The sequence below is a fragment of the Mauremys mutica genome, chromosome 3, assembly GCF_020497125.1.
Source record: "Mauremys mutica isolate MM-2020 ecotype Southern chromosome 3, ASM2049712v1, whole genome shotgun sequence".
NCBI classification, from domain to species: domain Eukaryota; kingdom Metazoa; phylum Chordata; order Testudines; family Geoemydidae; genus Mauremys; species Mauremys mutica.
In genome coordinates this window covers 70,249,643-70,273,400 of record NC_059074.1, presented here as the reverse complement: position 1 = coordinate 70,273,400, position 23,758 = coordinate 70,249,643, and the positions used below count along the sequence as shown (strand labels likewise).

The 23,758-nt window shown below is 43.2% G+C and overlaps 1 protein-coding gene across 3 annotated transcripts in view; it reads left to right on the top strand.

The window, feature by feature from the left end:
- Window positions 1-23,758, top strand: part of BACH2 (BTB domain and CNC homolog 2) — a 252,433-nt gene that overhangs the window by 118,329 nt on the left and 110,346 nt on the right. The window lies entirely within an intron of this gene.

Below are 23,758 nucleotides of genomic sequence, written 5' to 3'. Positions count from 1 at the left end.
TCACCTCAGTGTGTTTGTCAGATAAATGATGATGGTGTTGTTCTCAATGAGTTGATCTTTTTGTATTTGTTTGTTTTGCAGCAGCATATTAGTGTTCTCCACTGCAAACCCCTAAAGCAGAGGTGCTCCACAGGTGTAAATGGTGATTTGCTTTTCCATACAGTTCCTTCACTGGTAGATTTTTAAATCCAGAAGGGACCATTAGATCATCTAGTCTGACCTCCTGTATATTACAGGCCAGAATATTTCACCCAGTTATAAACGAGGGTTCTCCATTACTGATGCTGATGATGCATGAACCAAAAAGAACATAGTTCCCCTTTCAGGTTTCAGGCTGAGTATATGGGTGTGGCAGTTACAAGCATATTTTGTCTTATAAATTCAGCAAAATTGCTCTGGAAATCATTAAGGCACCAAAAAAAAAAATTAAAAAATGGAACCACTTCCCAATGCCATTTTTAAAGTCACTTTCCAAAGTAGAACCAATTTTGGTGTGGCTATGGCTTTAATTAAAAATACTTTTTCCTTTCCTATTTACATTGCCCTCCATTTTGTGATTATTGTGCATACGACACATATTCATAACTCTTTTACTACCACTTAGACTGTAAGTTCCTCAAAATGGTCTTGTAACAACAATTGTCTTCTCTCAGCTGAAGGGCAGGGCCGGGGTAAAGTGACCTAAGACGCGATCCTACCAAGTGTGACTCTCACATTTGAAGTTAAGCATGTGTTTTAAGGGTCCCCAGGCCAATGGGGGCTGCGGGAAGCAGCGCAGGCGCAGGGGTGTGCTAGCTGCCACTTCCTGCAGCCCCCATTGGCCTGGAGTGGCAAACCTCAGCCAGTGGGAGCCACGATCGGCCGAACCTGTGGATGCAGCAGGTAAACAAACCAGCCAAGCCTGCCAGGGATGCTTACCCTGGCGTGCCATGTGCCAAAGGTTGCCGATCCCTGGTGTAGACAGTGGACACTTCATGTAAGAATAAAGCTTGTCCTGATGAGCTTGACTAGAATTTTCCCACTCCAGTTCTGCATTGGGCTCTGTCTGCCAGCTATCCCTCAGGCAGCCATTTCATTGGTGCTGTACATCTATAGAGCACTTTGGCAAAGCCATGCCAAGCCTGATTCTGTATCTGTGTAGAGGCAAGGTGGAACAAGGACCCGTTCATTGGTGTGATGGTGGAACATGTTGGCTGAGGCACCTTGACAGAGGAATAGAGTGGGAAAATTGTTTGTGGGAAATTATATTTAAAAAAAAAACCTATCAAGATATGTACCTTTGACATTTGCTTATAAACTTTCTTTTCTATTTGAAGTGTAAGCTCTTCTGTTTTGTCCTGTGTGTTGCTAAAGCACTTAGCAAAAGGATGCCTTGATTCTAAATGGCCCACTGGGTTTTACCGCAATACAAATACTAAATAACTGTTAGGATTGATTTTAATTAGAAGTTGGTTTAATGCTATTTTATATTTTTATTCTTATCGTATTTTTGATCCATTTGTGTATATAACTCACTCTGAAGTAGTCACGACTCTATCCTAAACCAGATTCAGACCAGGTATCCCAGAGGAAGTACTGCTGTAGCAATTGTAACGATTCTGTGAAATCTCAGCTTTTCAAAGACCTTGATTCTCAATTCCAATACAGCCTTAGATCTCATGTCTTTGAGTTGGGCTATATGTCCATTCAAGAATATGAAAAGGTTGCTTGTCCAGCCTCTTGAGTGATCTGAACTGTACCTACAATATTTTTAAGCAGCCAAGTAAATGTTAATTGTTTCACAAGTAGCTTTTTCCAACTATTGAATAATGTTGAGTGTCTTCTATAAGCAATTGTTTTTTCAGCTGCTGAGTGGTACTTAATATTAAATATTTTGCAGCTGTTCAGTTGCTTTATACATTTTAAGTTTCACGTTATTTTGTTATTGGATGGCTCGGCACACACAAGCTAGTGAAAGGCTGTGGTAGCAGAAGAGCACATGTGTTTTCCTGATGCATCTTTATATGTTGTGGATAGTTTTAGCTGCAGCCCAATAAGCAGTTATGTAGTACATGGAATTTGTGAAAGTTTGTGGTGTTATAGCATTTTTTCCTCAAATGTTTAGAACTTTCTAACAGAGTTGTATGTTGCACGCAGGCCAGGAGATTGGTTTGTTTCCCCTCAAGCTTCAGGACTCTCTATCACCATACATTCCTCACACAAACAATTCATAAGTTTCGTGGTAGACAGGGACCACTACCAGTATCATGTCCTACCTTTTGACCTCTCCGCTGCCCCAAGGGTCTTTACTAAGGTCCTGTCAGCTGCCGCAGCCAGTGTTCGCTAGATGGGGATAATTGCCTTTCCCTACCTGGACAGTTGGCTCTTGAAAGGTTGCCTATTTCTCAAGGCTCAGGCAGCAAAGCCCTAGCTCTGTTCCACTCACTAGACCTCCGCTTCAATGTGGAATAGTCTACTCTCATGCCCACTCAACACACAGGCTTCATCAGGATCACTCTTCCACTACCAAGATGTACTTGATTAAGGACAGTTTTGCCACAATGTCTAACCTTGTTTCAACAGTACAGCAAAGCCTGTGAAATGCAGCAAGGGTTTGCATACAACTTCTGGGCCATATGGAAGCCGTTATATTTGTGACACCCTTAGCAAGACTGCGCACTTGATGTCAAACCTAACTGAGAACTGTCTACATCCCCAGCAAGCACAATCTATCCAAACAGCTGTCCGTACTTCAGAAAGTCCTTGATACTTTAGATTGGTGGAGGAATCCAAAAAAATGTGCATGGGAGTTCCATTCCTACAGCCTCTTCTTATGAGGCTCATCATCACCACAGATGCTTCCCTGATAGACTGGGTCTCTCATTCCCAGAACCTCACAGCTTGGGGCTAATGGGCACCTCAGGAGGTGATCCTCTATATCAACGTGCTAGAGCTCAAAGCAGTTCACTACACTTGCCAGCACTTCCTACCCCATACCGGAGGTTGCCCAATCAGAGTAGTGCTGGATAACGGAACAGCAATGTATTATATCAGTTGACAAGGAAGAGCAAGATCCTAGTCCTGTTGCACCAAATCTGTAAAACTATGGAACTGGTGCATATCACACTGCATAGAGATCTCAGTGGCTTATCTACAGGATGACAGAACGTAGTGGCGGACTCCCTTAGCAGATGCTTCTGCACTGATCAAAAATGGAAGCTGGATAACAAGATATTCAGAAAGAAATGTCTGTCTTGGGTTCATCCAGAGATAGATCTCTTTGCAACTCCATCCAGTCCAAAGTGCAGATGATTCTGCTTGAGGGAAAGGAGCGGCCACAAATCAATGAGAGACGCCCTGATCGTTCCTTAGCCTTATGTATTGCTATATGCTTATTCCCCTCATGCGTCTCCTGCTCAAGGTCGTGAACAAATTGAAACAGGAGATATTCATAGCCATCGTAGTACCAGCATGCCCAAGCCAGGTGTCATTTGCAGAGCTGTAGTTCGTATGCCCCTGCAACCACTCCTCTGTCTTCCCCTGATAGCAACTCTCCTCATCCAGGAGTCGGGATCCATCACCCACCCCAACCTCTCAGCGCTTCACCTCAAAGCGTGGCTCCTAGTTGGCTCTCTGGTGAGAGTGTTTTATCTCAAGCCTCACACTCCAAAGGAAGAAACAAGCCTCCATACACTAGATGTTAAAATAGCCTTTGCCTGTTGCAACTGGACTTGGCCCTTTAGGACTTCTCCTAAACTCTTCATCTTGATTGTAGAACGAATGGAAGGGCATGTGATTTCCTCCCAAAGACTGTCTAAATGGGTTGCAGGATGCATCTTCTCCTGTGACAAAGTCTCAGGGGTTCATCCCCCTATGATAGTAATTGCTCACTCCATCAGGGCTCAGTCTACCTCTGTTGCCCACCTGAAAAATACCCTTGTCTCAAATATCTGCAGGGCAACCACCTGGTCTTTGTTGCACACGTTTTCCCAGCATTATGCTCTCTTGACTGTTTCCAGAGCCGATATGGCTTTGCTGATGCTGTTCTACGAATCATACTGAATCCAGTGCCTCAGCACTTTCCTCTGTGATGGAGGTACTGCTCGGGAGTCTCCTGACATGGTAAGGACACTACTCGAAGAAGTAGAGGTTACTTACCTTGTACAGTAACTGGAGTTCTTCAAGGTGTTTCAGTATGCATGCTCCATTGCCCACCTTCCTTCTCCCCTGCCTCAGTCTCTCACTGGGTGAGAAGGAACTGGAATGGCAGTAGTCCACTACATGCCTCATACCACAGCATGAGAGTGTGTAGGGCGTAGACCCATGGATAAATATCTTTGATCAAGAGTGTACAGATGCATGCACATCCTCACATGGAGCACCCATAGGGGGACACATCTCGAAGAACTCCAGTTACTGTACAAGGTAAGTAACCTCTTTCTCCTGAATTTCAATATTTTAGAGGTGGAGGAGATGATTCCCCAAATAACTTGTACATAAATCCCACCATTTGACCAGATTTCTAGTAACACAGACTTTTTAAAAAAGAACTAGATGCTACCGTGTAGTGACAGCCGTTTTAAGCATCAGCTGGCTCTCACCCCTCTTCCCATTGCCCTGCTTTGCTTCCTCCATCACCTTCTCCCCACAGTTTTCTGAGTCATCTGTATCTATTGGATACTCACATACTTGCATGTACACACATCCCAAAAATGTAGCCATTCACAGTATTTGGATTGTATGCGGATATCTCTGCATATTAAGATAGTAGTAAGTCTGGCAGAGCTGAAGACAGCCTTGAAACTGAATGATCTCTCAAAGATGAACTCCAGTAATTCAAGAAGGAAACAAAAAAGGAGGCCAGGTCTTCTTCTTCAAGACCTTCTGGTAGGCCATACATTTGCAGAAGTGACCTTTTAGTAGCAGTCATCAGAGCTTGAAACTTACCTGGAATAGAAATTAATTGGGTCAGCTGGCCTTTCAACCTCTCTGTTCCTCTTTTTAGCCTTTGCTAAGCAAATACTCATTTTGGAGATTTTGATATGAATGTAACACAGTTCTCATGCTAATTCTGATTAAGAAGTCAGAAATGATATGTAAAGTGCCTTTTATATGCCATTTTACCTGTTAGTGACAGTTCTCCCACAAGTGCTTGAGTCCTTTTTCTTTTAGAAGGAAGTACAGAACGTTTTGAGTGCTTCATTCTCCAAAATACTAGGAAGGTTACTTTACAGTCAGGGCCCAAAGTCGCAGGCAGGCTTATGCTCAGCTGGGAGGGACATTTTTGTTTGACCTCTGATTCCAGCACAGCAACTCTTTCCCTTCTTACATGCTCTTTATCTTTTTTTTTCATCTTCTCTTCTCCTTCTGTTCTTTTCCAATCTCCATTTCTACATCTTTCCCCTCCGTCACCCAGTCACTGCTCTTATTAACTGTATTTCTTCCTGTTCTCCCACATTTGTTGCTTTCCCTTCTTCACTTTCACAAATCTTCTGCTCACCTGCTCCTCTGAAACATCCTTTTAGCTGCTGGTGACATCTGTCCTCCTAATCCTGGTTCCCGGCACAGAACCCACACTGCCCTCCCATCTCTGCCACACCTCCTTACTTTCCTACCATCAGTCTTTTATTAATTCCTATCTCCTGCTACTCCTCCATCCCTCTTTCTGCTCCCTCATGAGCTCCTACTCTGCCTCTATTAAGCTGTCCACCATTTATGGTTTTTACATCTCCATCTTTTCATCCTCACTGAACTCCAGATGCCTCCTGTTGACTATGTCTATCGCTTCCCTTTTCTTCAGAGTTTTCTCCTTTCCCCACACATCATGCTCTGTAGCCTCCAGGCATGGTAGCCTGGGACTCATCCCTTGTCTTTTGCCACTTCCAGCTCCTCCTTCCTCGTATTTATCCCCTGTCTCTGAACTGCATTCAATCTGGCGCTTTCTGCCTCGCTGTGTTACTATGATCCATGAACACTCTCTCATCAAGTCACTTTCCTGTCTTTTCCTTCAGCCTCCCAAAGCTCTGCCCCACCCAATAGCCCAGCACTCCTCTATAATTGCTCCCCACTTTGCTCCTAGCACCATGTTACTCTTTTGCTTTATTACTCAGTTGGGCCCCAATTCAGTAAAGCACTGGTGCAATTCCATTGACTTCAATTGGGCAACTCCTGATTTACACTAACAAAGAATCAGAATCAGACCCAGGGAGGGAGAGGTGGAGGTTTGAAGGAGGCAGCTGTATCTGATCCATTTGTTTTCTCCAAACCTCCAAGTTTGAAGAAAGAATTCTTAAATAAGAGAAAAGACATGTTTCTATTCATTAAATTCAGTTTGTAACTATCTTTAAGGATTCCCTACCACTTGAATGTATATCTACCAGCACTGGCACTTTTGTCATTAGCTTTCTTCTGTTCTGTTCTATATAGAGTCTTAAAGCATGCTCACAACCTTATATCTGAGCACCTTCCAATAGCACATTAAGCAGTGTGACTACACTTCTTTCACGTGTTGTTTGTTCTCTCGTCCTCCCTCTGCCTTAGTTATGAGTCACTTGTCTGGCCTCTGTGAATCAGTGCTGCTAGTCTTCACAGGAGTGGGGTTTTGGAGCAGCCTGTATTACAGTATGAACAACTGAGTGGGAAGCATTGGAGAGTTAGAGGGAAACTAGAGATCTTAGTCTAGTAAAGCTCAAAAAACGTGATGCTAGATTAGTTGTCCATTGCTGTTTTAGTACCATACACTTACTGGAAGTAACCAGTTATTAGTCATTTAAGGCTTGTCTACATGGAGCAGCAACATGCACTATAAGGGTTTGATTTCTGAAGTGCACAGATGTGTTGTGCATTTATTGGTCCATGTAGGCCCTGATGGTATGCACTAGTGCGCTTTAATGTGGTGCTGTTTGAGACAGTACTATGCTAAAGGGCTCTTGAGACTCTTTAGAGCACACCAGCAGGGTCTACACGGACCAATTAATGTGCAACATATTACCGTATATACTCGATCATAAGCCGGTTCATTTATAAGCCGATCCTCCCAAGATGGATAAGTAAAAATGGAAAATGTTTATAACCCATTCATAAGCCGACCCTATAATTCAGGGGTCAGCAAACTTTGGCTCCCAGGCCATCAGGATAAGCCACTGGCAGGTCGAGATGGTTTGTTTACCTTAAGCGTCCGCAGGCCTCGGAGGTAAACCTAAGTAAACAAAGTGTCCCAGCGCGCCAGCTGCTTACCCTGATGGGCTGGGAAGGCAACTGGCAGGAAAATGATTTGTGGGGGAGAAGCTGGGGGTCAGGAGAGTAACTCCTGTGACCACCCCCCACATGACCCCACAGCTAGCCCGGGACCCCCACACTCTCCCCATCCCATCCCTTCCCACTTTATCTGGGGAGGGCCAGGGGAGAATGTCTCTGGCCTGACAGGAGCTGCTCCGGCAGGCTGGGCAGCCCGGCCACAGCCTGCTCCGGCGGGCCAGACTGGGTGGTACAGCCACAGCATGTTCCAGCTGGCTGGGCCAGACGGCTCGGCCGGAACGTGCTTTGGCAGGTGGGGCCAGGCAGCGCAGCCACAGCCTGCCGGCCCCGGAGCTGCAGTTGCTTCGGAGGCTGCGGGGAGAGCAGCGTGGCCAGAAGCGGAGAGACTCTGGCCCCGCCTCTTCCCTTCTGGCTGTGCTGCCTCTCCTTGCTCCCTCTGTTGGGGGGAGGGGCTGTGTCCCACCTCTCTATGCCCATTCATAAGCCGACCCCCTTCTCTGGTGCTTCCCTTTTTTACTAAAAAAAATCAGCTTATGAATGAGTATATACGATAATTCACTCAGAAATCACATCCCTGTAAGGCACATTACCCCACTGTGTCTACAAGCCCTTATCTACATATTGAAAAGGTAGTTTTCCTCTGTAAATCAGGAAGGGTACTCTTTAACACTGGGTAACTGATAGCCAAGTCTCAACATATTTATCCAGAATTGGAGATCAATAAAGTTTCATCTTGCTGGAGAGCAAGAAGAATAGGAGAAGTGTCTGGGGAGGGGGACAGTTGTTTCCTGCTTTTTTCACTAATGAGTTTACTGTATGTAATCTGATGCCTACTAATTTTTGGTTAGATAGCCACAACATGGTCATCATGCCTCCAAGTGGGAGAGTTACTGTTTTCTTTTCAATTTAACCATTTTACATGGAGGTAGAGATTGGTGACTGAGGCATATTGCTTAATATTCTTAAATCACCAATACACGACTAACTCTGCCATTACAATACATCCTTCAGATGATTGTAAAATAAAAGGAGAAGTGAACTTGTGTGGTTTCATTATGATGGCAATAGAATCCGTAGTGCATCTCTGAGACCAGAAGCCCTGTTATGTTATGGACCAAATTATACAGACTGGATAAACGCTAAAATCAGCTTACTCATAAAACATTCTCTTGTCTTACCTAAATCTGAGTAGAAAAAATAAATACGGGGGAACAAATATTTATTCAGAACTTCCTCTGTTTACCAAATAGGAAGCTGTCTTATGCCAGATTTGGCTGCCGCTTCCCGCAGCCCCCATTGGCGTGGAGCGGCGATCAGCCGAACCTGTGGACGCGGCAGGTAAATGGCTCAGCCTGCCAGGGTGCTTACCCTGGTGAGCTGTGTGCCAAAGGTTGCTGATCCCTCTACTAGATTAATCCATATTGATACTTACTGAGCAACTTGAAAGTAATAAAAGACTTCACCACTGTGGCACAGTTGGTATGCATATATTTGTTAAAATCTTGAAATTTTCCTTTTGTATATAGGATGAAATGGTGGGCAGAGGGGGAATAAAATCTGGACTCATGTTTTCTGGTTGAATTACATTGGTATGGAGAAGCAGAGGGAGATTACAAGGTAGCATTAATTATTTTTAACTGTCTTTATCAGTTCTCGACTTTATAAAGAATCTTTTAGTTTGTTCTCCAGTGCCCTTATGTTTTTTTATCATGGTATTTAGGAGTTTTTGCAAAATAAACTAAACAGGAACCACAACAGACAAAATTACTCACCTCAAATTTTGCCTACCTATCCTACAGCAAAGTTAACATTTACGTATGTTTGTACACCACCCACTGATATGCAGTGCTAGACTGGAAAGGTTTTGTTAGTATTGGCAGTGCTTTCTTGAAGCCAGCTGCTAAGTCTATATTGCATGCCTGCTTAAATTCCAAAATCATTGAACCTCTCCCTTAATCCCTGTTTTTTTTTTACTCTTGCCTTCTTTTTAGTTTACTTTGTATCTTGGAGCAATAAACTTCAAACACTTTATGGAAGTCAGAGTCAAAAAGCCCTGTTGCTTTGTGTTTTGCTAAACCTGGTTGTCCATACTGATACAGAAAACTAATTAGATGCACACGTCATTTTCAGATCTGGCCAGCATGATCTGTCTCCTACCTGCAGTATGGGAATGTCTGCATCCATTTCCTTCCAAATTTAGTTGAAAGTAAGTGAACTATTGTAATGTTCTCAGGTAACATATGAACGATCCCTTTTATGAAACCCTAAATGATAGTTTGAAGATTGAAGCTACCCACTGGATTTTAAGTTAGTCTAAATGTATGAGAAGCAATTTTATAATCTTGTAGCTTTCTTTCATTAACCAGCTTTACTCTCCAGTTACATGCTGTGTTAAAGGGCTTGAATAAGAGCTTGCATTAAGATGTTTTCCCATCATACACACTCATTACATGTTGCTATTGAAATACCCTTGTGTTCCCATCCAAGCATTTTTCAAAAAGAAAAACTACAAAATTTTCAGATGCATTTTATTAGTTTCCAGACAGTAAGTCACCTTTCTTTTTCCTCTTTGCTTTTCCATCTCTGCCTTCTCCTTTCCCCAGACCTACTCCTTTTGGATTTTGTGTATTTTCTCTACCTACTCCAGCACCCTCCTTGTTCCTGCCTTTGCTTCTCCTCTTATTTCTATGCACCTTCCCTTCCTTTCCCCTCTTAATTTCAGTGCCACCCCTTTTTTATTTTATGCTCATTTTTCTTTTAAGAGGCTCTTAATATTCTTATGTTCTTCTCATCCCTCAAAGCCTTACTATGAAGTGCTGGAAATGGCTCCCTCTACAGCCCATCAATACTGATCCTTCCATCATCCATTTGAGGATATGTTACTATAGAGAATGTAAAGTGCAACCTCTTAAAGGCTCAGTCTCATTAATACTCCTAGATCTTACTGGCCTAAGGAGCGGCAAAGACTGAATTTAGTCCTGAGTTAACATATGGTGCCTGTAGGCATTGGTGCACCATCCAGTATCCTCTCCCTCTCCTCACTGTTGGTGTCTCTTCACCATAGCGTTGTTTTTTTTCCCCTTCCTCTCTGTCTGGTTCTGGCAAAACTGGGTGACTGGGCCACAAAATGGCAGATGGAATTCATTATTGATAAGTGCAAAGCAGTGCGCATTGGAAAACGTAACCCCAACGGCGCCTATGGTCACTTGCTGGAGGATTCTTTGCACCTTGAAGTCTTTAAACCCTGATTTGAGGACTTCAATAGCTCAGACATAGGTTAGGGGTTTGATACAGGAGTGGGTGGGTGAGATTCTGTGGCCTGCGTTGTGCAGGAGGTCAGACTAGATGATCATAATGGTCCATTCTGACCGTAAACTCTGTGATTCTATACATACAAAATCATGGGGTCTAAATTAGCTGTTACCACTCAGGAAAAAGATCTTGGATTCATTGTGGATAGTTTTCTGAAAACATCTGCCCAAGGTGCAGTCACAGTCAGAAAAGCTCACAGAATGTTAGGAACCACTAGGAAAGGGATAGATAATAAGACAGAAAATATGATGCTGCTATATAAGTGCATGGTGTGCGCACACCTGAAATACTGCCTGCAGTTCTGGTAGCCCCATCTCAAAAAAAGATAGATTAGAATTGGAAAAAGTACAGAGAAGCAATAAAAAATAATAAGGGGTCTTGAACAGGTTCCATTTGAGGGCAAATTAAAATGAACGGGACTGTTCAATTTAGAAAAGAGACGACTAAAGGGGGATATGATAGAGGTCTATACAATCATGAATGGTGTGGAAAAAGTGACTAAAGAAGTGTTATTTTCCCCTTCAAATAACACAAGAACCAGGGTTCACTCAGTGAAATAGACAGCAGGTTTAAAACAAACAAAAGGAAATACTTCTTCACATAACACACAGTCAACCTGTGGCACTCATTGCCAGAGGTTGTTGTGAAAGCCAAAAGTATAACTGGGTTAAAAAAAAACCCACAACTAGATAAGTTCATGGAGGATAGGTCCATCAATGGCTATTAGCCAAGATGGCCAGGGATGCAATCCCATGCTCTGGTTATCCTTAAATCTCTGACTGCCAGAAGCTGGGACTGGATAACAGGGGATGGATCACTCGATAAATTGTTCTGTTCATTCCCTCTGAAGCATCTGGCACTGGCCGCTGTCAGAAGAGAGGATACTGGACTGGAAACAAGGAGGGTGCTGGAGCAGGTAGAGAAAATACACAAAATCCAAAAGGAGTAGGTCTGGGGAAAGGAGAAGGCAGAGATGAAAAAGCAAAGAGGAAAAAGAAGGGTGACTTACTGGCTGGAAACTAATAAATGCGTCTGAAAATTTTGTAGTTTTTCTTTTTGAAAAATGCTTGGATGGGAACACAAGGGTATTTCAATAGCAACATGTAATGAGTGTGTATGATGGGAAAACATCTTAATGCAAGCCAAATATGACCATTCTTACGTTCTTATGAACAGCTCCTACGACCCTATAGAGCTACTCCTTATGTTAACAGGTGAGAGTCCAGTCCCTCCCTGCTCTAAACTGTGTTAAATAATTTTCTTTTTCTTTCCTTGTCTTTTGCTAGCAGAACTGGTTTCACTGTGGGGCTGAAGGGAACAGAGGTCCTTCCATACTCCCATGAGCTACTTTCCAGAGGAGTTCCTTCATGGGGACTTTAAATTTAATCTTAATAGCACACTGTCCAAGGAAAGTACAGTAAGATCAAGCTGCTAACACTTAGAGGTGGTGGCATAATTTTGCTATGATAATGGACCTGTTTTGGGCTGCCTCTTTTGTACCACAATTAAAGTGATTCAGAATATGCTAGGTTGATTGAAGAAAGCGATATCTGTTTCTGACAGATGTTCCCCATGATTCCACAAATGTAACCCTGTCCGCAAGATGATAGCGTGCTTGTTTACATAGGGAAGCTCTTAAAAATACAAACACAAAGTAGCATTCAGATCAGTCATTCTGATCAAAGTGCCGATGATTATTAGGGTGTAAAGGGAACTGATGACTCAACTTAGACACAACACTGCGGCGGTCTCCGAATTTCAGTTTCGTAGCAGATTCTTTTCAGGAATGTTTTTCGTTCTTCCGTGATTCAGATTTGTTTCTGGAGCGTACATATTGTTTTATATTCCTTAACCAGGAGAGTGAAAGCAGCTTTTGGGAAAAGGCTACCAAACATTTCTGAATAATACTAGACACTGCCCTATACTTTCAATGGAAAGCTCGACTTTTTGTGGAAGATGGTTTTGTATTTTATCCTGCTTTCCCTATGGCTGTATCTGCCCCAAAATGATTTCTCTGTCCAGTAACCACATAAAAAGTTCCTGTGTCGCAATTTAAAAGAACTTTCTGAATCAAATTGCAATATTTTGATCAGCTCTTATTCTTAGTAATTCCAGGCAGTGCACTTGCTGAAATTGGTGACTCAGAAACTGAAATGCAAAATATTTCTCTGAACGGTGGCCGGAAGTTAGCTTTGAAACCTGAAACAAAGTGCAGACCGCAATTTTATCTATTTATTATATGTGTAAATACGCTTTGTCTTCAGCAGTCATTTAGATTCCTTTTGGTAGAGCCCGTATGATCCTCAGGCTGTACGATAAACCATGTCAGAACTATCTGGCACATCTAATTTTTGGATTAAAAAATGAATTCCTAGTGAATGATTTCGTTGCCTGTAGTGCTGTCTGATTTTGTCATGGCATTTGATAGAACTTGTTAGAAGTATTAAGTAAGACAGGATGTTGGTACATTTGAGGTCATCTAATATTAAAAAAAGTAGAAGAATGTGTGTTCTACACCAGTGGAATTGAACTAAATGGCGTAGTTGATTTATACAATACACTGCCATATTTAGGATGCTCTGTGACACCAGTAGGTCACATTTTAAGTGTGGAGAGTCTCATCATTTTGTAACAGGGTGCTCATCTGCCAATGGAAAAAAAGGACAAGTATTAACCCTTTTTTACTGCGGCTTCTAGAGGCATGGTGGGGTGGAAATAAACTGAGCAATACGGCTGTAAGAAGTTTCAAATTAGCATTTAAGCAAATGATACAAAAGGTACAGAAAGCTCTTTAGAGGCTAACTTTTGAAAGAAGCAGCTGTGCATGCTCTAGAGGTGCTGGGAGATAAGACTTGTGTTCTCTTACTGCTTCTCTCACTCATGTATTTGCACTGCTCTCATCACCATGGTACCCGAGGGTCTTGTATTAGTCAAGCCAAGCCACTCTACTCTGTTTTCACTGCATGACTGTGGGCAAGTCTCTGTTGGTTTAACCTGTGTGTAAAATGGGGCTTGTATGGACTTCGTAAAGCACTTCAAGATCCATGTATGGAAATCACTATATAAGAGCAAAGTAGGCTATTGATTGATTTATTTAAAGAGTATGCACTTCCCTTTGAAAGGATGGTGCACCAATAGTAAATATTCTACAAAGAAAGTAATCGAGATCCAGAGCTTTTTATTAAATACAGTTCACAATAAAATCAAATAAAAGCAATGCATATTCATAACTCTTGTTAAAGTAATTCCTCTTGGAATGTTTAGAGCTCTGGAGGATATTTATTTTGGTGGTGTGGGAGTGAAATAAAGTGATTAATTATAATAAAACATCTAAAGAATTAGAATGGTAAGTATTACACAGTTAATAAAAGCAGATGCTATAGAACAGGAGTGGCCAAATTTACTGACCCTCCAAGCCGTATACAATAATCTTCAGAAGTTTGAGAGCCGCAAGACATGCACAGCCTGCCCTGGGGCGCTGTGCCTGCCAGGAGCAGCGCCCACCCGTGGGGCTAAAGTCCTTAGCAGGGCCACCCAGAGGATTCCGGGGGCCCAGGGTCTTCGGCGGCGGGGGGCCCCGCTTCAGCGGTAAGTCGGCGGGGGGGGGGTGTCCTTCCATTCCAGGACCCGCCACCAAAGTGCTCCAAAGACCCATGGCGGGGACCCCCCTCCGCCGAATTACCGCCGAAGCGGGACCCACCGCTGAAGTGCAGCCCCCACCGCGGGTCTTCGGGGCACTTCGACGGTGGGTCCCAGAATGGAAGGACCCCCCTGCCGCCGAATTACCGCCGAAGACCCAGCTGCACTCCGGCGGCGGGTCCCGCTTCGGCTGTAATTCGGCGGTGGGGGGGTCCTTCTATCCTGGAGAGGAAGGACCCCCGGCCAGCGAAGACCGGGAGCGAAGAAGCTCCGGGGGCCCAGGCCCCGCGAGAGTTTTCCGGGGCCCCCGGAGCGAGTGAAGGACCCTGCTCCAGGGGCCCCGAAAAACTCGTGGGGGCCCCTGCTAGGCCCAGGGCCTGGGGTAAATTGCCCCATTTGCCCCCCCTTTGGGCGGCCCTGGTCCTTAGACCCCTCCCTCCCCCCCCGCAGGGCTACCCCACCCCACCACAGGGTAGAGGCCCCTAGTCCCACCAGCCCACCGCAGGGCAGAAGCCCCAAGCCGCCCCCCCCCAAAACTAGTTTTGTAGGTGGAGAATGGAGGGGTACATGTATGTGGGGGCTCCAGGAGCCAGACTTTAACTGTAAAGGAGCCATGAGCCACCATTGCGCCATGCCTGCTATAGAAGTAGTATATTATTAAATAAAAAAAATTGTACAGAGAACCTGCTGAACTGAAGTGAAGTGTTTGCTAGAAAGATTTGTTATTTTGTTACACAAAATAGATCCAAATACCTTCCTTGAACCTGGATTTGGGTGTGGATTTTACATTTAGTGGTATGGTCAATATCTTTGTAGCTTCTCCCTGAGCTCAGGATTGGAAATACATATGTTGGCACACTCATATTTGTCTGGCAGTTGTAGAACCCATCACCACTGCTTACTCTACTGCACGTTGCTACTTAAGCCAAATGACAGTTTCGAAGAATTTTTGTCTGTCCATTAAAATAGTAAAACAAAACCTTTGTTTGTATTGTAGCTTTTCATTTGGTCCAGTACTTTGAATGAGATTTCCCACTCTGTTCCACTCAGATTAAATTTGGACCCATCTTCATGTCTTTTGACCATGGTCATTTATCCAGTTAATCAGTTCAGTGGGAGCCAGTGATGTGTTTAAAGAGTTAAAGATTTAAAGATATCACTAGGCTGAATGTTTAAAGAATCATAATTGCAGTTTAACACTGTAAATTGAGATTGGCCCTGGAGTCTAGCGATCCCTAGTAGGGCGTCTGAGTTTTGGACCTGAGCATTGGCCCTAAACCCCGGAGCTGACAAACATTGTGCAGTCAGCATGTTGTGTATTTCTCCAGTGATCCCTCAGGCCAACAAGGGAGTGTGATTTGACTGAGCCGCCATGATAGTTGGCCTTGTATGGGGTTGAAGCACAATGAGTGCAAAGTAGGGAGAAAGTAGTAAGTACAATCAGTATAGTGCATTGGGGCCATAGCTAGCAGGAAGCAGTCTCCATTGCTGCTAGCCTACAGCAGCTCCTCTGGACTTTGGAGCTGCCTAGCAACAAAGCTGACCTTATTTTAAGGAGTTGCCATGCCATTAGCCATGACTTTGCACTACCTGAAGCAAAATTTTGCTACTGCTTATGACTGCTTCTTTCCCACTTGGAGAGCCTGTGACTTACCCAGATGCTCAGGGAACTGGGAATGACCTTGAGCCGAGTTCATTCTCAAATATCCAGGTGAGAGGGGTGGATTCTCCTTGGTTGATTAAACTTCTGTCAGCCAGGGAATAGTTTTAAAGGGAGCAAGTTGTTGCCTTGACAGTTCTGTTCTTAACTTCAGCTGGGAGGGGGAGAGGTCTTTTGGGCTGAAGATTTCCAGATCTGCCATGCCTCAATATCAAATTTCCAGTGTTTCTCAAATGCAGCCACTGTGGACGCATGCGGCCACCAGGGGGTTTTCTTGCCACCACAGCCTCCTGAGCAGTGATGGGGGTGGAGGGCAAAGCAGTGGCCCCTCCCCTTAGGCTGCCAGCAGGGGTTGGGTCCTGCCCCCCCTCTGGAGACACAAATGCTGGAGGAGCAGGCTGCTAGTGAGTTCCCCACCTTCCCTAGGGTGGAGGACAGCAGGCTCCAGGCCTGGGCTCACTCCCATCCATTCCCCCCTGGCACCCACTGCCTCCCCTGACCTCCCATCCATTATCCCCATCACCTCTGGCCCCCACTGCCTCTCTACCCACCTTCCCATCCAGGGCTTAATTTGTCCCTGGGCTTGCCAGGACTGAGTAAATCTACTGCTGTGAAAAGTGATATTAACAAACATACACATATCACTTTTCACAGCAGCAGACTTACTAGCTAGCAAGTCTTTTAAAAAACAACCAAAAAAGAAAATAAAGAACAACAAAGACAAGAACATGCAAAGCACCTAATTTTTGTTCTGTTTAGGCCTGTAAAGAATAGAGACAAGTGTACATTATTTTTATTAGAGTCGGCAAAATATCCATACAAATTTATTTGTCTTTCCTAAACTTAATTAGGAATTTTAGTTAAAACTGTAACAGCGGCCACCAGCGAGAGTTGGTGGCCGCACTCTGAGGCCGCCAAAAATTTTGTTATGAGAACCCCTGCTAATCAACAGGTGCTGCCATATAATACTGCATGCAATAACTGGGAACAGATTTCTCAAACTATCACCCCTTTCTAGCTATTCGGGTAAGTAGAGACCCTCTCACATCTACCAATAACTGAGATATTTGTCATTTTAAAACAACAACACAGGGTATCCAAGCACAGGACCTGGCAGACTCCCTGCTTGAGACCATGTGGAAAACTGTCGACATGATTTCTCTTCCCTCTAGGCAGCACTGCAACTTGTAGCTGCCGAACTGTTTCTCATGTTCCTGTTTGGGCTTGTTCAGCAGGCCAACCTTTCCCCTGGATAAGCCAGCCTGCTACTCATCCAGCGTCTTCATCCTTTGGTGCTTTGCACATCCAGTGAGGCATGACTATTTTCTTCTGGATTAGGCCTGTAAACCCATCTTCTGTTTTATCCATTCCTCCCCATGGCAGAAATGGATTTATGAACACAGTGCTGCCAGGGCATTTTCTGCTTTGAAAATCTTGCTCAGGAAGAATTTTATTATTGGCTTTATGTGGAGCAAAAATATCCATCTGCACATGTCATTTTTATAGCAGTTTGTGGGAGTTTCAGCCACACATCTCCCAGTCAAGTCGGTGGCAATCAATGCTAAACCCTCACACAATACTTTGAACATTCGGGAAACAATATACAGGCAGTGCTACAGACACAAAATACACAGTACAGTAAACCCGATCTCAGCTCAGAACTAATTATCTGTTTATAAAAATTCCCCTGCTTGCCGTTTTGCTGTTAGAATCTGGCCTGTAAGATTTATGACTTTGGCTGAAATGAAGTACCATTTCCTTTTTCTCAGCATTAGTGTGCATGGCCTTATTGGCTTTTCTTTTTAAGTTCACACAACAGAGAATTATTTTTTAGCCCCTTTCCTCTCATGATTCTACTTTTCATTGCAACAGAATGAAAAATAACCCACAAACTGACTTCTTAATTTTTTTAAACTTCCCCAGCTTAATTTGAGAGTAAAGATGGAGAAATGAAAAAGCAGTCCTTTCATACATGGAACGGCACTACCGTACCCAGTGACCCATAGTCTCCAGAGAGCATTCTGGAAAATGATTGAATGACGTTTGGCGTAATTCTGAATTTGCATCTATTTTTACACATGGATAACTCCATTGACTTCAGGTAGAGTTATTCTTGATTAGCACTGAACTAAACGAAATCAGAATCCAGCCCATTGGGCAAAATCTACTCTTTAGTTACATCCATTGCAACCAATTGACATTACTGGCTTTGCATTAAAAAAAAGAGCAGCATTTGGATGATAACAGAAATGACGACCTAAACTGGCACGATTAACAGATGAGTCAAGCAATATAAAAATATTATATTTTGGTCTCCTGTAGTAGCTATCTAATTAAACTGCATTCATCACCGTAATTGCTCGGGACCTAGAGTATCTCTACTATAATTTGCTGCACATCTACTTCCTTAGGTGTATTCCTAAACTAAAACATAATTTCTTTACAATGTTATAGTCAGATGTGAGCAGAGGGGCAGAAGTTCACTTCAAATAAAACATTGCAAAATTCTACAACTTTTTTGTTTCAATCTGTTTTTCCCTTAATTTTACCTGCCCTAATTTTAAGTACATCTGTAGGCATTCAACTGATAAGTTAATGAAAGCTGTGTTCAGCCGATTGTGTAACTTTTTTGGATTCACAAATGTTTATCTGACTTGGAAACTATCAGATTTCAGCTAAATTTGAAATTATCTGAAATTCAGCTCTGCTTTAGCTATAAACTGCTAGGCCACAGTCGTATTTCTCACTTGTATTCAAACAGTTATTTTTGTAGTCGAATAAGGGCTTAATAGAAGATTGACAGAAATGTCCTAAGTATCAGGGAGTTGCCGTGTTACTCTGTATCCACAAAAACAGTGAGTACGGTGGTACCTTAAAGACTAACAGATTTATTTGGGCATAAGCTTTCGTGGGTAAAAAACCTAATAAATCTGTTAGTCTTTAAGGTGCCGCAGGACTCCTAGAAATGTCCTAGAAAACCCTTTTTAAAAACAAAGTGTGACGGTGGACATGGTTAATACTTATACTTACCTTTTTAGGTTTTTCATCTTCCATGGCATTTACAATGCCTCTTTCATGTGTTAAAGTTTATTGGGGAAAGTTATATTGGCTTCTTGAGTGGTCCATTCCTTTTTGGGACTGTTTATTTTTTGTAGAGGACTTTTAAAAGAAATAGTTGTAAATGATCAGTTAGATTATGACAAACATTGAAAATGTTCAGCCTGCAATAGGACTTCAAGTAAATCCGTGTGGTCTGCATGAAGCATAAGCCCAGTGGGGTGTCATTTAGCAATGGCATGAAAAGTGTAGAGTCCTAATTGAAGAAATTGAAAACACTGTCAAATCCCACATCAGACCTGGGACTCCAGTTTTGGTAACAAGATTCTGTGGTAGTTTTAGTGATTTCAGTCTAGTCTCCAATTCATCTTACTTTGGCATGTTAGCGTTTTCATTAACTGAACTCTCTAGCCCTTCTGGAGAAATATATCACACAATTGAATCGTTTGTCAAATGTAACATGATTTTCTGTTTATCATTTGGAGGGGTTACTTATAGGATATATTCATTCCCCTTTTCAATCTAGTAATTATTCCTCTCATAGATCATGCTGCTGAGGGGATGTAGTGTTACAACAGAACTGTTTGTTTTATTTCAAATATATTCCTACATTAAAATATTCCAGGTTATATATAAAGTCTTACAAGTTTTGAGCCATATTCACCAAAGGTAAATCCCACCTCTCTTGCCCTGTCTGGCTGGTGTATCCCAGGAGGAATTTACTCCAGAAGAGGACAGATGGTGGAAAACCTGCTTCCCTGCCTTAGAATTTTCCACTTGGGATTGCTGTGTGCTGTTGAACACAGTTCTGTCTGAAGAATCCAGTTAGCCGACATGATGCTAAACACAGTCTAGCAGTCAGTGTAGACCAGGACCAATTGTGTTTCAGCATCAGGTCAGCTGACAACTGTTCTGAGCAGTTTAATCATGGTTAGATGGTTAGATGGACTGGTTCTAACTGTAAATATTCCTGGGGCTAAAGCCCCAGGAGCCCATATAAGTCGGCGCCCATGAGTGTGGAACAGGCCTGAGTGTGGGGAGCTTTAATCTGTGGTCACTGCTCCCTCTGAGGCTGTTGAGGGGATGCACTGAATCAATGCATCTCCTGGCTGACCTGCACATGCTGTCTGCCCAAGCCCCTTGTGTCTCATACCTGCTGGAGAGGAAGTTGCAGCCATTCTCTGATCTTGAAAGCTCCCACCATTCATACTTTCAGCCTGGGGTGCCCTCTTCCAGGTGCTATATACACAAAATGTAAGTTCTGGTTGAATTTGTCCTTTTGAATCTAAATATAATGAGAATCTAGTAGATTGTTATATGTACATGAAAATTTTGTTAGCCAAAAAAAAAAAGTAATATTATTTATCTCTGAAATGAAAAGCTATCTCAGATTTCCCTACAGGTTTCAGGGTAGGATATGAACTTTTTAGAAATGAGAGTAATTAATTTTTGGAACACTTTACCAAGGGTAATGCCAGATTTTCTTCCATCCTTGGATACTGTTAAATCAAGATTGGAAGTTTTTCAAAACATATGCTCTAGGAATTATTTTGGGGAAGTCTTATGGCCTGCGTTATACAGGATGTCAAACTAGATGATCACAATGGTCCGTTCTGGTCTTGGAATCTGTGATTAAAAACCAACGCTGTTACAAATGTCTTCTGAGCCCCAAATAATCCTTTCAGTAGTTAAAAACTTCTTAAAGAAAAGTTACAATAAAGCCATTTCAACCAAAAAGAAATATTCTGCACTTTTCCACAAAAGGCGCATAGAATATGTTAACAATGTTTTCTTGTGTCTGTACAGCGCTTAACAGATTGGGGCCCCAATCTCAATGGAGACAACTAGATGCTAGTGCTATAAGTATTAAATAATATCAATTGAAACACAGACCTTTAAAAACCTCTGCTTTTCTTCACTCCTCTGTGATCATTGCTGCCCCTCCTGGCCCAGCCTTCTGTCTCTTCCCTCTGCCAAGCCTATAAGAAACTTGTTGATACCGTTGACATGGGTTTACTTGTCTTGCTTAGATATTATATTTATATGTAAACACAACTATACATTTATTGCTGTACTTCCCTCTGTACATACTCACTGTATGTCTAGAAGCCACTCTAATTATGGGCAAACTAGGCAGCTGCTTAACCTGAGCAGCTACGCCACACCTGAACAGCGCTATGACCGCATGTGGCACATCACAACACCAGAATTGTACGGCTATGGCCTTGTTGCCCATCTGTCTTGAATGAGTAGCGCTGCAATCTCCTGGCACTTGGCCCACCCCACCTTTACCATAACTACCAAACCATCAGAGGGCTCACCAGCCCCTCCCCCTTGAAAGTCCGATGTATCCCCCCCCTAGTTAAGAACCCCGCCTGAGGGGAGAGCACACTGAAGTTTTGCCTAGGGTGGCAGAATGTCTTGAGCAGTCAGTCTGTCTTCAGTCTGAGCAGATTGGGACAAGGATCACACTGGCTCCTATGTTTAGAAAAGTGTCTAGCAAACTAGCTATAGCAAACTATACTACCAGAGTATAATGCAGGAGTGGGCAAACTGTGGTAGCATCCAGCCCATTAGACCTTTTAATCCAGCACTCAAGCTCCCACTGGGGAGCAGGGTCAGGGGCTTGCCCTGCTCCAGCTGGGGAGCAGGTTCGGGAGCTTGCCCCGCTCTGTGAGTACTGTGGCTCAGCGAGTCTCCTGGAAGCAGCGGCATGTCCCCCCTCCGGTTCCTATGCATAGAGGCAGCCAGGGGGTTATATACACTGCCCCCGCCCTAAGTGCCGCCCCCGTAGCTCCCATTGGCCGCGGTTCAAGGGAGCTGGAGAGGCGGACGGGACAGCACACAGAGCCACCTGGCTATGCCTCTGTGTAGGAGCTGGAGCAGGGACATGCCACTGCTTCTGAGAGCTACTTGAGGTAAGCACTGCCCGGAGCCTGCACCCCTGACCCCCATCCCAGCCCTGATCCCCTTCCCACCCTCCAAATCCCACGATCCCAGCCCGGAGCACCCTCCTGCACCCTAAACCCCTCATCCCCAGTCCCACCCCAGAGCCTGCACCCCAACCCCCAATTTCATGAGCATTCATGGCCCGCCATACAATTTCCATACCCAGATGTGGTCCTCAGGCCAAAACGTTTGCCCACCCCTGGTATAATACAATATATTGAAAGTATACCCCAGAAATAAATCTTTTTAAAACACCATTTTAATCTGATGCTTTATCCTGCCAGCTGAGGTGTATGGTGTGTTATTTTACTGTCAGCCTCATGTGTTCAAAACGATTATGAGTCAGGCTCCAAAACTCATGAGATTGTCTTAAAAAGTAGTAAATTTTTCAGTTTCTTTTCATTTGCTTTCTGAGCCTGTAACTACACCCAGGTCATACGTTCAAGCGTTCCTCTGCACCTATAAGAACCAGAAACTTTGTTTTTAGTGAAAGCTGAGATTCTCTTGCACACACATGACTCTAGGACCTGGGCCTTTAAGAAAAGCTCCAAACACTATCAGAGTTAGCAACACTGCCCAGTCTTATAATTGGATCCCCACAGGAATCAGGGACTGCCCATGCAGATCTGATTGCAGAATTGAGGCCACTTGATAAGACCCCTGGAGGCCTGGACTGAATCCTCCTCTGTGTGTGGTACAGCATTGAGCACCCTGATTTAACTCAGGAAATAACCAAAAATGAGTGGAAACTTGTTCACTAATCATTTTTGGTCCTGGCTCTTCATTTCATGTATGCTCTGCATTTTCATATCATATGTTTGAGTTTTGTGTTTTAAGGAAAACTTTGCTTTAATCATTCCCTACTTACACAAAGAAAACTCCTATATAAAATGGAAACATGCAACAGAGTATATATTGAACAAAGCGTAGTGTAGGGGCTTAGGTTTCATTCTGCTTGGTCTGACCCCTGGGCAGAGAGATTCCTGCTTTCATGTTGTAGATCATGTGTAAAACCTGATGCTTTCTGGCTCACGCCATGTAATGTAAGGCTATCATCAGAGAGAAACAGAGTGAGATGTTTGCAGAAGGGAATGAAATGTTTGGGATGCGGTCTCATGCTTTTTACAGCAGTGAACATCAATCACACCTTCCAAGAACAGGGTAGCACTGAAAATCTACTCTTTTTTTCGTTTCCCCTTCCCTCCCTCCATCTCCCCTTCCTGCTGTCCCAACATTCCCGTAGCAAGTGTAATTTTAGCGTGAAAGTGTCATTTGCCCTTGAAAAAGCAGAGACCTCATTAAGTTTTCTAGCTTTATTGCTTCTTGCCCTGAGATAATGACAGTTTCTTTTTTGTTTTACAAATGATTGATTTGTGATTTGATAGAGTTAATATTTGTATTATATTTCCATAGTTTGAGTCCATTTGTGATCACAGAGATTTCCCTCTCTTTCCCTGGTTCCCTACTCTGTTAAGTTGTCCTCCCTACAATGAAATTAGAGGAAATTTTTATAAATTAGAAATAAATTTTATTTTTACCCTTTTCTAGAATATATGTGTTCAAAAATAGCAGGTCTGAGCATCAGCTGACAAATCATCCAGTAAGTCACTATCCAGAAGATCTAACCTACTTCCCATGAGCACTTGAAATGTGTACAAGGTTTGCGTTTGTGGTGTTCAATATTTTTCTAATTTTGAGTTTCCAAAAATAATTACCCAATTTTTGTCCAACTCTGACAAATTTTCATTGATTTTGAGATCAGTTTAGAGAGCTGGTCAATTTTTTTCCAAATTTCTGATGCATAGATTAAAAAAAAACCAAAAACCTTCATGTAAATCTTTTTTTTTGGTCTTTTTATTTCGATTTTTGTTGTTTTTAATAGCTCTAGTTTAGGGTGAGTACCTG